The sequence below is a fragment of the Symphalangus syndactylus genome, chromosome 15 (genome assembly GCF_028878055.3).
Source record: "Symphalangus syndactylus isolate Jambi chromosome 15, NHGRI_mSymSyn1-v2.1_pri, whole genome shotgun sequence".
Classification (NCBI taxonomy): domain Eukaryota; kingdom Metazoa; phylum Chordata; class Mammalia; order Primates; family Hylobatidae; genus Symphalangus; species Symphalangus syndactylus.
The window spans coordinates 47,056,988-47,070,560 of NC_072437.2; the positions used below are offsets into that span (position 1 = coordinate 47,056,988).

Below are 13,573 nucleotides of genomic sequence, written 5' to 3' on the forward strand. Positions count from 1 at the left end.
AGTGATGATGCACCAAAATCTCAGAAATCACCACTAAAGAACTTATTCATGTAGCCAAACACCACCTGTTCCCACAAAACCTATTAAAATAAAAAATAAATTAAAAAAGAAAGATATACAAATGAACACGCACACAAAAGAAAATGATATTTTTTCTCTTTCTTTCTTTCTTTCTTTCTTTCTTTCTTTCTTTCTTTCTTTTACTGCTTTTGCAGAAAAGAAGAAAAGAAGAGAGTTTATTTTCATAAATTCCTCCAAAGCAAGCCCTGGACTGTAGCTGATTATAAGTCACTTTTTGAGAAGGATCAAAGCAAAACAACAATTGCGGATGACAAAAGTTTTAGGACAGCCATAGTCAAAGACACCCATGACAAGGAAATTTGCTTATTTCTGTGGCACACAACAATTTAACATAATCATAATTATTACTGAAAACATATATCAAGACATATCAGATTTTCAGGAATGTCATACAATACTACAACATATATGAACAACATGTCTATATAAATATAACCCAAAGAAAGCTAAATACCACCTTACATTTGACAAGGCTTATTGTGTACTAACATAACAAATAAGTCTAATAAGCCTACTATATCTCTCTTGGACTTTAGGGAACCTAATCTCCAAAAAAGTTAGTTTAAGGTCAAAAAGTTTGAAGCTAGAACTATTAATTTCAATATTGGAAAGTCAGTCAAATATCAAAGTTTTAAGACACTTGTATCACAAAACAGGATCATGAGTCACTATAGAATAGTCCTTCATTTAGCCTCAGTGATAAAAACATTTACCATTTAATAGAGAGGAGATTCTGCTTCCCAAACGGTAAGACCGAGTAAAGACAGCATGAGGCCAACTAAATCTCTCTCCTGTTCCATTTTCTCCCTGCAGTTTACTCAAGAAGTAAACAAAATCTTTTGTCTTTTAATATTGCACATTTTGTTCAGAAGAGAAAACCATATTTTACCTTTGTATGGTGTATTATTAATGCTAAAGCTAATTTTAGCAAAACCTTATAAACAACAAAACATGAATAAATATACAACCACTATTGTGCTATAATCGCCTACAGAATTTACTACAGTAACATGCTGTACCAGTTTGCAGCCTAGAAGCAATAGGCTATACCATATAGCCTAGTTGTGTAGTAGGCTATACCATCTAGGTTTGTGTAAGTAAACTATGATGTTTGCACAATGACGAAATTGTCTAATGACACATTTCTCAGAACATAACCCCATCATTAAGTGAACATGACTATATATCATATATATACACACACGTACATATATGCTGAGTAAATTATATGCAACTTAAAGATTCAAAAAATGAGTAAAAAAGGAATCAGAGAAAGTTATTCTAAGGAGAGAATGTACGTGAAAGAACAGTCATAAATGGGTCTGGTGTTTTGGTTAATTATTTAAAACTTAGCATAGCAATACATTTTAAGCGAATGGAAGATTAGAGGAAGAATGGAGAAAGATAAATCTGGAAAGATGTGGGGAGAAGGGCAGATTGTTAAGGGCATTTTAACCATGTAAGGAGTTAGATTTTGATCCTATAGTCTGGGCAAAGGAAACTAACAGAGGTTTCTAAAGAAAATGGTGTGATCAGTTTTCTATGAGACCAGTGCCAGGGACAACATTGGTTAGATCAAAGAAAGCCTAAAATAAGACCGTGATAGTGAGGGGGAGAGGAGGATTCAGATTCAATAGATACATTTTAGAGATAAAGAGAGCCAAGGATGACATGTTTACAGTTTAGCAGCTTGAGTGAATTGTGTTACAATTTAATGGGTTTTAGCATCCAAGACAGAACTGATTTCGGAGGGAAAAATAAAGAATTTCATTCTACAGATGTTGGTTCTCTACAGCAGTTGTTAATAAACATTGTTATTAGGGCAGGATGTAACCTAAACTAAGAAAAATATCTGAGCCTATTCATTCTAGGCCCAGCCAACAACTAGATGGGTCATGTTCCATCAAAAATACCTAAGAAAATAGTACATGTACCTCTTTCTAAATAAGCCTGGAAAGTTTCCTTAATTTACCCACAACAACTCAATTTCTCTTTTCCCTTGTATTTCTAAAGTTTTTTGTTTCAAGTATTTTAATGCCATATTATTTTTCATAAAGGATCACAACTGCTAGAAATGCGATGAGAATTATTCCCTTTAAAATGTAAAAAAAGCACCTTTTGTCTTATTTAATGTCTGAAACAAAGACTGTATGCTTGTCTCTTCTATTTGCCTTTATGTTAAAAAAAATGCTTGCTTGCCCTTTTATATTAAACTTTTCTGTATCATTTGGTTCTAGGTGTGTCTCTTATAAAACAGTATATAGTCAGATTTTAAATCTTTCTGAGAGTCTTTGCCTTTTTTTTTTTTTTTTTTTTTGAGATGGAGTCTGGCTCTGTCGCCCAGGCTGGAGTGCAGTGGCATGATCTCGGCTCACTGCAAGCTCTGCAGCCCGAGTTCATGCCATTCTCCTGCCTCAGCCTTCCAAGTAGCTGGGACTACAGGCACCCACCACCACGCCCAGCTAATTTTTTTGCATTTTTAGTAGAGACGGGGTGTCAGCGTGTTAGCCAGGATGGTCTCAATCTCCTGACCTCGGCCTCCCAAAGTGCTGGGATTACAGGCATGAGCCACCACACCCGACCGAGTCTTTGTCTTTTAATAGAGTATAAAGAGTATAAACTATTTGTATTTTCTTGCTGTTTATTGTTTTGATTTGGATTGATAGATACTGCATTTGCTGCCTTCTGACCCAGGGATGTGAAACATATATATTTATTTTTACTTCCCCTTAGTAATAATATTTGAATTTTTCCAAAACATCTTTTAACTTAAATTCCTCTGTATATTAGTCACTAATAAATGAATCTTTCCATTTCTCCCACATGTAAGCAAAGGGCACATCTAGATTACATAACCTAGGTTTTAATTTGTCTGTTGGGTCAGTACAGTGCTTTTTACAACAGTATTTGGTAAAGTTATTTGATATATTGATAGTCACTGGCAAATTAATTAGCATTAACACGGGAGAAAAATGCTTATTTGATGTAAGGAGAACATATTCTGAAAAAGTAAAAACTTACTGCTTAAAACAATATCTGGTTAAGCCTTTTGGCCTGAACCTCCATTTTTAAGTAATTCACCAAAATGACAAACATAAAGAGAAAAACACAAGGTACCTGCTATATGTTCTTCAGGCCTTTTGGAAAACATGGAGTTGCTCCTTTGGGTACATAAGTGGGAATCTACAAGAAAAGTGATATTGTAGACATCAAGGGAATAGATATTGTTCAAAACGGAATGCCCTGCAAGTGTTGCCATCCAAAACTGGAAGAGTCTGCAATGTTCCCCAGCATGCTGCTGGCAGTGTTGTCAGCAAACAAGGTAAGGGCAAGATTCTTGCCAAGCGAATTAATATACATGTTCAGCATTTTAAGCACCTGAAGAGCCAAGATAGCATCCTGAAACATGTGAAAGAAAACAATCAGAAAAAGAAGGAAGCCAGGCCAGGCATGGTGGCTCATGCCTGTAATCCCAGCACTTTGAGAGACCAGAGCGGACGAATCACTTCAGCTCAGGAGTTCGAGACCAGCCTGGCCAACATGGTGAAACCCCGTCTCTACTAAAAATATGAAAATTAGTTGGGTGTGGTGGTGGATGCCTGTATTCCCAGCTACTCGGGAGGCCGAGACAGGAGAATCACTTAAACCGGGGAGGCGGAGGTTGCAGTGAGCCTACATCGTGCCACTGCACTCCAGGCTGGATGACAAAGCAAGACTCTGACTCAAAAAAAAAAAAGAAGAAGAAGGAAGACAAAGAGAAAGTTACCTGGGTTCAAGGGAAGCCCCAGCCTGCTTCGAGAAGCCACTTTGTGAGACCCAGTGGAAAGTAGCCAAAGCTGCTGGAGCCCATTTCCTACGAATTCACAGCAGAACCGCTATAAGAAGAATAAAGGCCTCTGGGCTGTAAAAAATAAATAAAATAAAGTCTATTTGAGTGATAATACTGTTTTCTGTTTGTTTGTTTTGTTTTTCTTCCCTTTAATTTAACTGAGGATATACGGAGAGAATGCATTTTTATTTAAGCTAAATTGAGAGTACCAGTGTAGTGACTGCAGTTCAATATTCAATAGTTGAATTTTCTTGACCAAACAAAAAAAGATTCAAATTGACTTACCGAATGTTGTGTATTGAGGGTGCATTGTAAGCTTCATTTTCAGCTCAGACTCCAGAAACTGACTTCGTTAATTGGGACAATTAAGAATCAACAAGGGTATAATTGCCCCTTTCATTTTGCTTTGGGAAGAAAGAGAGTGATTTATCTCAGAAAACAAGGGCCAAAGAGAATGAGAAGATTTTGGTTAAAGAGGAACACCAGCAAAACTGTTTTATAATCAACTCATCTTAACAGATAATAAAAAACCTTCAGTGCCTCCCCTAGACAGTAGAAATTATAGAATATCTGAAATCAGTTGTTTTAAAAATCTCTGGTCTACTTTGGCAAAGCAAAAGATCTTGTCAGCCATCTATGCCACCTGCTACCTTTGGCCAATGCTTAAAACACACACACACACATACACGTGAGTACCAGAATCATCCAAAAAACTAGTGTTGATTTTAGGGGGATGACAATAATATTATCATTCAAATCCATAGTGTCAAAAACCTTCTAGATTTTGGTCTACCTGGGGAAACTGGAGTGAACCACTCTTAAACAGTTAACTTAGCGTATATCATCTGTATAGATTATATCAGTATAATTGCAGGGATCAAATTTTGTAAATATCACGTTTGAATACTGTTGAGGCTTTGATAATTGTGAGTCTGATATAATGATATACTTGTGAGTCTGATATACTAATGGCACAGACCTGTGGAGATATCTGAAAACACGAACTTTAAAGCTTTTATGATTCTACCATTTGAACATATCATATGATATCTTATTATAAATTTGCTTATGAAAATTTAACAGACTATAACTATTAAAAAAACAAACTGATCATATGAATCCTAAAAAGACAAGGAATCCATTATGGAATGAGTCATCAATATTTGCTGTGTCTACCTGACACCAAAGTACAAAATTTAATCAGATGTGTTTTGTCTACACAAGGCCACCCATCTGGCTATGGAATCTCTTGGTTTCTCATTGTTCTTCCCATAAATAATATTTTACTTGGTAAGAATGGACAATTATTTTTATCGCTCATTTTCAAAACATTGGAATGCCTTCTAGTCTTCTGGGATCAACTTCAATTTTATTTTAGAAATCTACAAACCATAGAATAGGTTGCATTGTATTTGACTTTTGGTTTGTTAGACTAAATTAAATAAATTTAAGTAAGAAAAAAATATTTTTTTCTATGACCTCTGCAAGTGTTCCATGCAAGCTGTAAATTTTCAAAACTGGCATAAACATTTAGCTAAAACTTATTATACCTTGATCTGCCTAGCTCTGGCCTTGATCTGAGCAGAAATATGAGAGATGCCCTGTGTCAAGATATGAAAAATGATGCAAAAAAGGAGGAAAAATTCGATCTTTATAAGCTAAGACTGAGGAAAGAAAAGTGTGAAATTGGAAAAGACAACATTTCTGCAGCCCATCCTTCCTGCTAAATCATCTGTCCTAGTGAAAGGAGACCTTCAAGTGAACTCTTTGAAGGCCTACAGGCGAATTTCTTGGTCTGTTCATGAGAACTGCTCATCTCCAGAGAAGGCCAGATTTAAATTTCTAGGTCTGTATTCAGCAAATGCTTGATGCAGAAAATGAAAGTTTGCTATTAAACTTTGGTCAGTTTGTTATTACTTTGCTATAATTTCAGCATCACTTTGAATTTAACAAGCACTAAAAATGTGTTAGAGGTCCCTGGAGGCACATGGCACCGCACCACAATTTATTTTACAGACATTCCTTCAAAATATTAATAAAGAGCCACCAGACTAATCAATTTGGTCCAACCTTTTTTCTTGCCACAAAGGAACACAGGGTTGCTGATAACGATGGTCCACCCTATATTTAAGTGTCATTAAAATCAACTCTATGCAAGCCTAAAATGCCAGCCATTTATGTTTTAGAAAACAAGTGCAGAGTAAATTTGTCTAAATGTCTCAGCTAAAATGAATATATTACCAAAAATCATCTTTCTAGTCCTTGCTCATTAACACTTGGCCAAGATTCATTTATCAGAAAATATAGTCTGCATCTGGAACCCTGAATAAATGAGGTGCAATAAAGACTGGTATGTGGCAATTACAAACTCATGGGAATTAAGGCCATCAAGAAAAGGGACACAATGAGGGTCGTGGCCAAACAGGGAATATCTGGGAAGATAAGGCAGGTGGTTAAATATGAAAATAGAGGCAGAATTCTTCATGGGTTTGCCTGTATTTTCTTAGCTGCAAGTGGATTCTTCCCTTCCCAAAAGTTATTAAGCAACCAAACATAACCTGGAATGAAATTAGTCCTTTAATTTTGTTATAAATCCTTTAAGCAGAGAAATAATTTAATACCACTTGCAGACTTAAAAGAATGGGCTCTTGGCCAGGCATGGTAGCTTACACCTTAATCACAGAACTTTAAGAGGCTGAGGTGGGAGGATTGCTTTGAGGTCAGCAGTTCGAGACCAGCCTGGGTGGTATAGCAAAACCCCAATCTCCATTAAAAAAATAAATAAAAATTAGAGGGGCATGGTGGGCCCCACCTGTAGTCCTAGCTACTAGGAGGCTGAGGTGGAAGGATTGCTTGAACTTAGGAGGTCAAGGTTGCAGTGAGCTAGGATTGTGCCACTGCACTCCAGCCTGGATGACAGAGCACCCCGTCTCTCTCTCTCTCTCTTTTTAAGTGGATTTTTATAGGCAAGACTTGGTAGTTACTACATTTTTGAAAATCGCTTAGATATGCACTCAGGTCATTCCACTCAAGGTCTCAGAAAACCAACATGTTCTTACTTTTCAGAAAAAAAATTTTAAACTCTGTGACAGCCTGCTCTCATTTTAGTAGCTAGTATTAAATTCTATTAGGCTTTCAAATTCTTTTGAGACATTGGTCAAAAGCAGCCTTAAAACTCAAGTAGACTGTATGTGTTACCAAAGCCCCAAAATAAAGATATTGCTGAAGAGCCTACTTAGACACGAAGATTGCTAGGATTATATTAAACCTCTAGCCTCCTGAAGAATCACCTAGTTTGTGACACACACCTATTGTTAGAGCATGAACTTGCGGTGGTGTACTGTCAGGTTCTGAGAGCTCACCTTCTATTTCCACATCATTCTTCCCTAGTCTCAACTATCTTTTAAGGCACTGTTATTTCTGAAAAAAAAAAAAATCTCTCCATTCCTTTGATAAAAAATTAAATTTATTATGGCATAAAAATTAGTTTGTGCCTTTCTGCACTCATAACATCTCAGAAATCTTTTGAACAATGAACTCAATGTGTGAAGTCGTCATACAAAATTAAAGAGGTGGAGAGAATAAGATTTGTTACACTAAATTATTTTTAAATTGTATTTGAAGAAGAGTAACTTTTGTAAACACTTCAGCAACTACAAAATGTCTGCACTTCAAGATTAAAATGAAGTCTTTCCAGTTGACATGCTTTATTACTTAGAGAGACGGGACAGTTGTTTGGAGTAGCAATTATTTAATCCCACAGAAGTTAACTACTCTAGGAGAAAGGGATCAGTCTTATTGACCTTCTGTTATGGGGGAAGCATTAAACTTGGCATGTTAAGTATTCATCTTAATTAATTCTCACAACCTTCTGAGATAGGCATTTGCCTCCATTTTACAGGACAGGAAACTGAGGCTTAAAAAGGTTAAGTAGCTTCTTCAAGATCCTTCATCGAATAAAGAGTAATCAGGATTGTGACTCAGGTCTCTCTGACTCGGAATCTTGTGCTCTTTATATTATATAGAGTTGTTGAAATAAAATGGGATTAGGCACATGGGTTCTGATAAAAATTAGATGTGACAGAATTTTTGAACAGTGTAATCTTTTAGGAGATAAATTCTGTCTTATATATTTTAACTGAATCTCTTTCAGGGCTAGTTTAGAAATATCAGAATAGCAATGTTCAAGAGATAAAATATAATATCAACCTACAGTTGTATTTCTTCTGGATCCAATTTTTTGCATGTTTCTGTAAACATACAAAGATTATTTAAAATGTTCTATTTTTAAGCTATGGAAAAATACTGGCTGGCTATTACTGAACCATTTTCCCTTTCCTCCTGGCTATTTAAATGGACTACAATTTGAAGCCATCATTGTATTTAGATGTGGCCAAATGACTGATTCCTTGCCAACAGAATGTGGGTGAATATGATTGCCTCATTTCCAGGCATGATTCATAAGTCCTCCTCGAAGGCAACACCCAGTGTACCCTTAGAAGCCACATGTGAGAGATGAAAGTCTCTGGACCCACAAATAATTGTGTGGGTCAGAGTTCAAAATGTCTGCCAATGCAACAGCATCTCTTTATTTAAGTAAAAAATAGACATTGTATGAAATCAAGTGACTATATGTCCCACTATGCACAGAACAGTTTCAGTTTACACTGCTTGTCCCAATGTATTTATTAAGAGCTCTCACTTTCATTCTTACAATTGCTCCAGCTTGAATAATAAGTGTAGTCTCTGTAGTAATAGGTCACAGAGATTTACATGTTATGACAAATAGCATTACCTTTCCAAAAACATTGGTTTTTATTTGTTGTACATTTATTTTCTTTAGCATACAATGGCTAAGCCAGCTATTTTTATTTTAAAAGTTTAAAAGAAAAACAAAGGCATACACAATAAATTGCAGCGTATATGATTTATTCTCTATATTTAACACTCTTGACCCATTTTATTAATGTCTATTTCAATGTGCCCTTAGTAAATAATGAGTATATATATGAATGGAAAGCAAACATATGTATAATTTACTCCCTGGCAAAAGATAACCCTGGGTTTAGTGCCTGGTACATAATAGTACTTAATTAAATATTTCTTCCTAATGCTATGTTATCATTTCTATTATTTTTCTATTTTTGTTTTATTATTACTTTTGATAAACTGCTGATTAAAAATATAAATTAATACAGTTTTTAAAAAGTAATCTGATAAAATTATTTAATCAGTGTTCATTACGTATGTCTAAGTAATCTAATTTCTAAAAATCTGTCCCCTTCAGCTGAAAATGAGAGATCTACAATTCACAATAATCTACACACAAATGGGACTTATTAGTCTAAGTAATTGAGAATTCCAAGAATAAATTTTCTATAGGCAACAATGAATAAGGGATCAACAATGTTACAGGGAAGTCTGTATTTCTCTGCTGTCTCTTAACTTTTCCTTTCTCTGTACGTTCACCTCATTCCATGGAAACATTTTATCTTCAAGGCTAAGGAGCTGGCCACCAAGAATGTACATCACATCCTCACAGTTCAGCAATCCCAACATAATAAATTCGTCTTCCATGACGGTTTCATCGACAAAGTCTTAGGGAGCACTCCATGTCACTGGGTGTGGTACCCATGCCCATCATTGAACCATCCCTGAGAGATGAGAATGGGCTATTCTGATTGTCTAACTTGATCTGGTTACCACTCCTGTGGTGGTGTTGGTTGGGTGGGGCTGGTGCATTAGGTTAAATTGCCCCATCAGAGTCACACTAAGTGGAGGAGGGGGAGTTCCTGAAAGGAAGCAAAGATGAGCAGACAGACAATTCCACAACATATCACTATAGATATATATGGAAGCAAAGATATAAGATATGCATACAAAGATGTTTGTTACATTTTTCTGTTGGTAAAAATTTATAACAATTTTATATCAGGCAATGGGGGATTTTTAAATGATTAATAATATATCTATAAAATTTAAGATTATACAAGGAATAAAATCATGGCTTTGATAAATACTTAATAATGTGGAAAATGTTCACAATATATTAGTGTAATAATTGTATGTGTCAAATTGACTTGGCCATGGGGTGCCTAGATATTTGATTAAACATTATTCTGGATGTGTCTGTGAGGGTGTTTCTAAATATGATTAACATCTGAAGCAGCAGACTAAAAAAAGCAGATTATCTTTCCCATGGGGAAAATTGGATGGCAGGCCTCATCCAATCCACTGGAGGCCTGAATCAAACAAAAATTTGGGTAAGGGAGATTTCACTTATCTCTGCATTATTGTCTTTAAGCTGGCATATTGTTCTCCTACCTTTCAGACTCAGAGTTGGACTGAAATTTATACCATCAGCTACCCTGGTTCTCAGGCCTTTAGAGTGGGACTGGAACTATATCATTGACTCTCCTGGGTCTCCAGCTCACTGACTGCAGATGATGGGATTTCTCAGCCTTGACAACCTTATGAGCCAATTTCTTATTTTACATTAGTTAATTAGTTAATTTCTCATTTAACTTATCTTTATTTTTCAAATTTTCAAACACTAGCCAATTTGTTGTCTTTTAAAATGCTTTTAAACAATATTGTATATTTATTAGGGTTCTCCAGAAAGATAGAACCAATAGGAGACATATAGAGACATAATTATAGATATAGAGATATAGATATACATGTACACATACATCTATGAAAGGGGTTTATTAGGAGAATTATGAGAAACTCATGACAAGCTATCTGCAAGCTGGAGAACCAGGGAAGACAGTAGCATGGCTCAGTCCATGTCTGAAAGTCTCAGAATTAAGGAAGCCAATGGTGTAATTCTCAGTCTGAGGCTGAAGGGCCGAGGAGCTGGGTGGGGTGCTGGTGCAAGTAAAGTTCAAAAGCCAAAGCACCTGGAGTTCTGGTGTCAAAGGGCAGGAGAAGAGGGGTGTCCCAGCTGCAGGAGAGAGAGAGGTTGAGAGAGAGAGGAACAAAGAGAAAGAATTTGCCTTTCTTCCTTTAGTCCTATCTGGGCCTTAGCCAATGGGATGGTGCCTACCCTCACTGGGTGAGGGCAGATCTTCCTTACTCAGTCTACTGAATCAGTGCTGATCTCTTCCAGAAATACCCTTACAGACACACCCAGAAATAGTGCTTTACCAGCTATCTGGGAATCCCATGATCCAGTCAAGTTGACCCCTAAAATTTACCATCACAGTATATGCATCTGCTTTTGTGTCATAAAGAGGAATATAATAAATAACCATTTTATTAACATAAAATAAGGTTCTTGAAACAATGGATGAAATAGTTTGTAAAATACTTCAAAAGAATGCTATTTAGTGGTTGATTTTTAATGGGAAGTGGGGCATAGGAAGGGAGAGAATTGTGAAAAACAAACAGTATTTTATGATGACTCCCAGATTTCTATATTGGTTGACTAAATATATGGTAACATTATTAACTAGTTAATGCAGAAGCAGGATTCCGTTTGAAGATGAGAGTGAGAAAAAAAGAGTTTAGTTTCAGACACAACAAATGCAAGGAGACTATTGGTTTTCCAGCAGATGTGTCCAGAAAAAAAATATTTAATGCATAGTTTGAAGTTCCAGGGAGAAGTTGGCTGGAGATAGAAATTTGTGAGCAATCAGTATGCAGATTTTAGTTGAATCTATAAAAGCTTGTGTGGAGAGGGCAGAATAGGGTGGAAATCATAGAGAGTTCTGACATGCAGTGAAGTGTGAGAGGAAGGAATAGAAAGAAGATGCTGCATTGTCAGAAAGGTAAAAGGAGAGACAGGAAAGAGTTCTGTAAAATGATGTAAAAGGGTAGACAGTTTCAAGAATAGAGAGCAGCCAACAGCCACTTCTTCATTGAAAATTTATGCTTCTCCTTCTTTAGTAAAAAGTTGCCACTGACGCAGCAAGAAGTATATTCCCCATCCTCATGTATATTTTAGTGGTGCCATTTTACTAGTTTCAATCAATAGAATGTGAATACCAAGGCAATTGAAAGAGAGGTATGCCACCTCTGTCCTCTTATTCCATTTCTAAGAGCTGGAAGCAGAGGACTCCAAGATCCTAACTCAGGACAGAGCAACAATAAGGAAAGAGAGAGAGAGTCCCTGAGTCATCACACAGAGGAAAGCCATCCTCACCTAAAAAACACCGCTGTCAGACTATGATGTGAGCAAGAAATAAATTATTCTGTCAAGGTTCTAAAATTTGGGGGTGTTGTTATTATAACTACCATTGTCATAAGTAAAATACGAAGTGAAAATTGTCTGTTGAATTTGACTGCTAGGAAATGATTGCTAGCACAGGGATGGTTAGATAGTAGCTACACAGAGATGCAAAGTCAAGGTAGTTTTTTGTTCTAATATTAGGACCCAAGGAGATTTAATCTTTTTTTTTTTTAACAGGCTGAGCACAAGCCATGAGAGAGAGAATGAGTCTGTAGAACAGAGACGAAATTATCCATACAGCAAAGATCATGGAGGAGTCCTAAGGCCATGGGAGGTAATGACCTTGATCACAAGGATAGACACCTCTTCCAATGACTGTCAGAGGTTGGAGGAAGTGAGAAAAGATGAATAAATGCAGAAGATCAATCCAAGAGGGCACTTGAAGGTTCTAGTAAATATTATAGCCATAATCGTTGTTGAGCATCAAAGTTGTATATATTTTGGCAATTAAATGCCTGTTGTAATACTCTAAATTTTTCAAAACCCACAAGAAAACACACTGGTATCTATATGCTGTCATTTTCTACTTAATGTTATTGAAAAAGAAACCTCTCACCTTGAGTTTTCTTCAACTTGCTCATTCTTATTTATTCTCCTTTGAAGGTGACATATAAGATAAAGATCCCTTCCCACAAAACAACTTTACCAAAGATTTAACATCAAATACTGTCCCTAGAAGAGAACTGTATATTAAGAGTAATTCTTTAGTTTTCAGACACTACTTTCTGACTAAGAGCAACATGACAAGGCAATGCGATTATTCGTCTTGGGGTTTGCGATATTTCTGACTTACAGATGTATTTATCTCTATACAGCCTCACCGTGGGACTGAATGTAATCAAACTAAACTAAAAATGTCCCCAAGTGCTGGAAATGATAGAAATAAATGAGGCAATAGAGAACAGGAAGTGATGGGGTGGGGAAAAGAGAAAGAAAAACCATGTTCAGTTTCTTCATTACATTCAGTTTCTTAAAGCAGTGGTCGGCATGTCTGGCCTAAGCCCCCATTTTTATGTATTATTACATTTTCACTATAATGCCTTTTGATCATTTATAATAGAAGTGTGTGTCTGTGTGACTAACGTGAGACAATCTTTGTTAAATGAACAAGATTTATGCTCATGAAGCAACTGTATTGTTTCACAGATAGTCGTTCTAAGCCTTCTCTCTGGGTATTTTTCCTCTTGGATCATGGGCAAGTCCCATAGCTTTTCTGGCCCCCTCACTAGAAAAGTCTCATTTCAGATTTGAAAATAGCTAGACCAATGAAATAAGTACAATTTGTAAGATCCTTCAAGTTAAAGCCGTCTGCAGCTCAGGTCTGATGCAGGCACGGAAGCCTTGAGTGCAGAGCTCAGCGTGCCCAGCTTGCTCCAGCATGTTCTAACTCAAGCTCCTGGACCCTCACCAGCCAGCATGAAAGAAGGGAA

General features: G+C 36.4%; 1 long non-coding RNA gene across 2 annotated transcripts in view; it reads right to left on the bottom strand.

The window, feature by feature from the left end:
• The window catches only part of LOC129464078 (uncharacterized), a 120,259-nt gene that overhangs the window by 29,495 nt on the left and 77,191 nt on the right, over positions 1-13,573 (bottom strand). For both annotated transcript variants that reach the window (XR_010115925.1, XR_008651421.2), the window contains exons 3-5: positions 4,196-4,314; positions 3,848-3,982; positions 3,199-3,264 (exon numbers count right to left, since the gene is read on the bottom strand). This is a non-coding gene — a long non-coding RNA (uncharacterized lncRNA). The remainder of the gene's footprint in view (positions 1-3,198; positions 3,265-3,847; positions 3,983-4,195; positions 4,315-13,573) is intronic.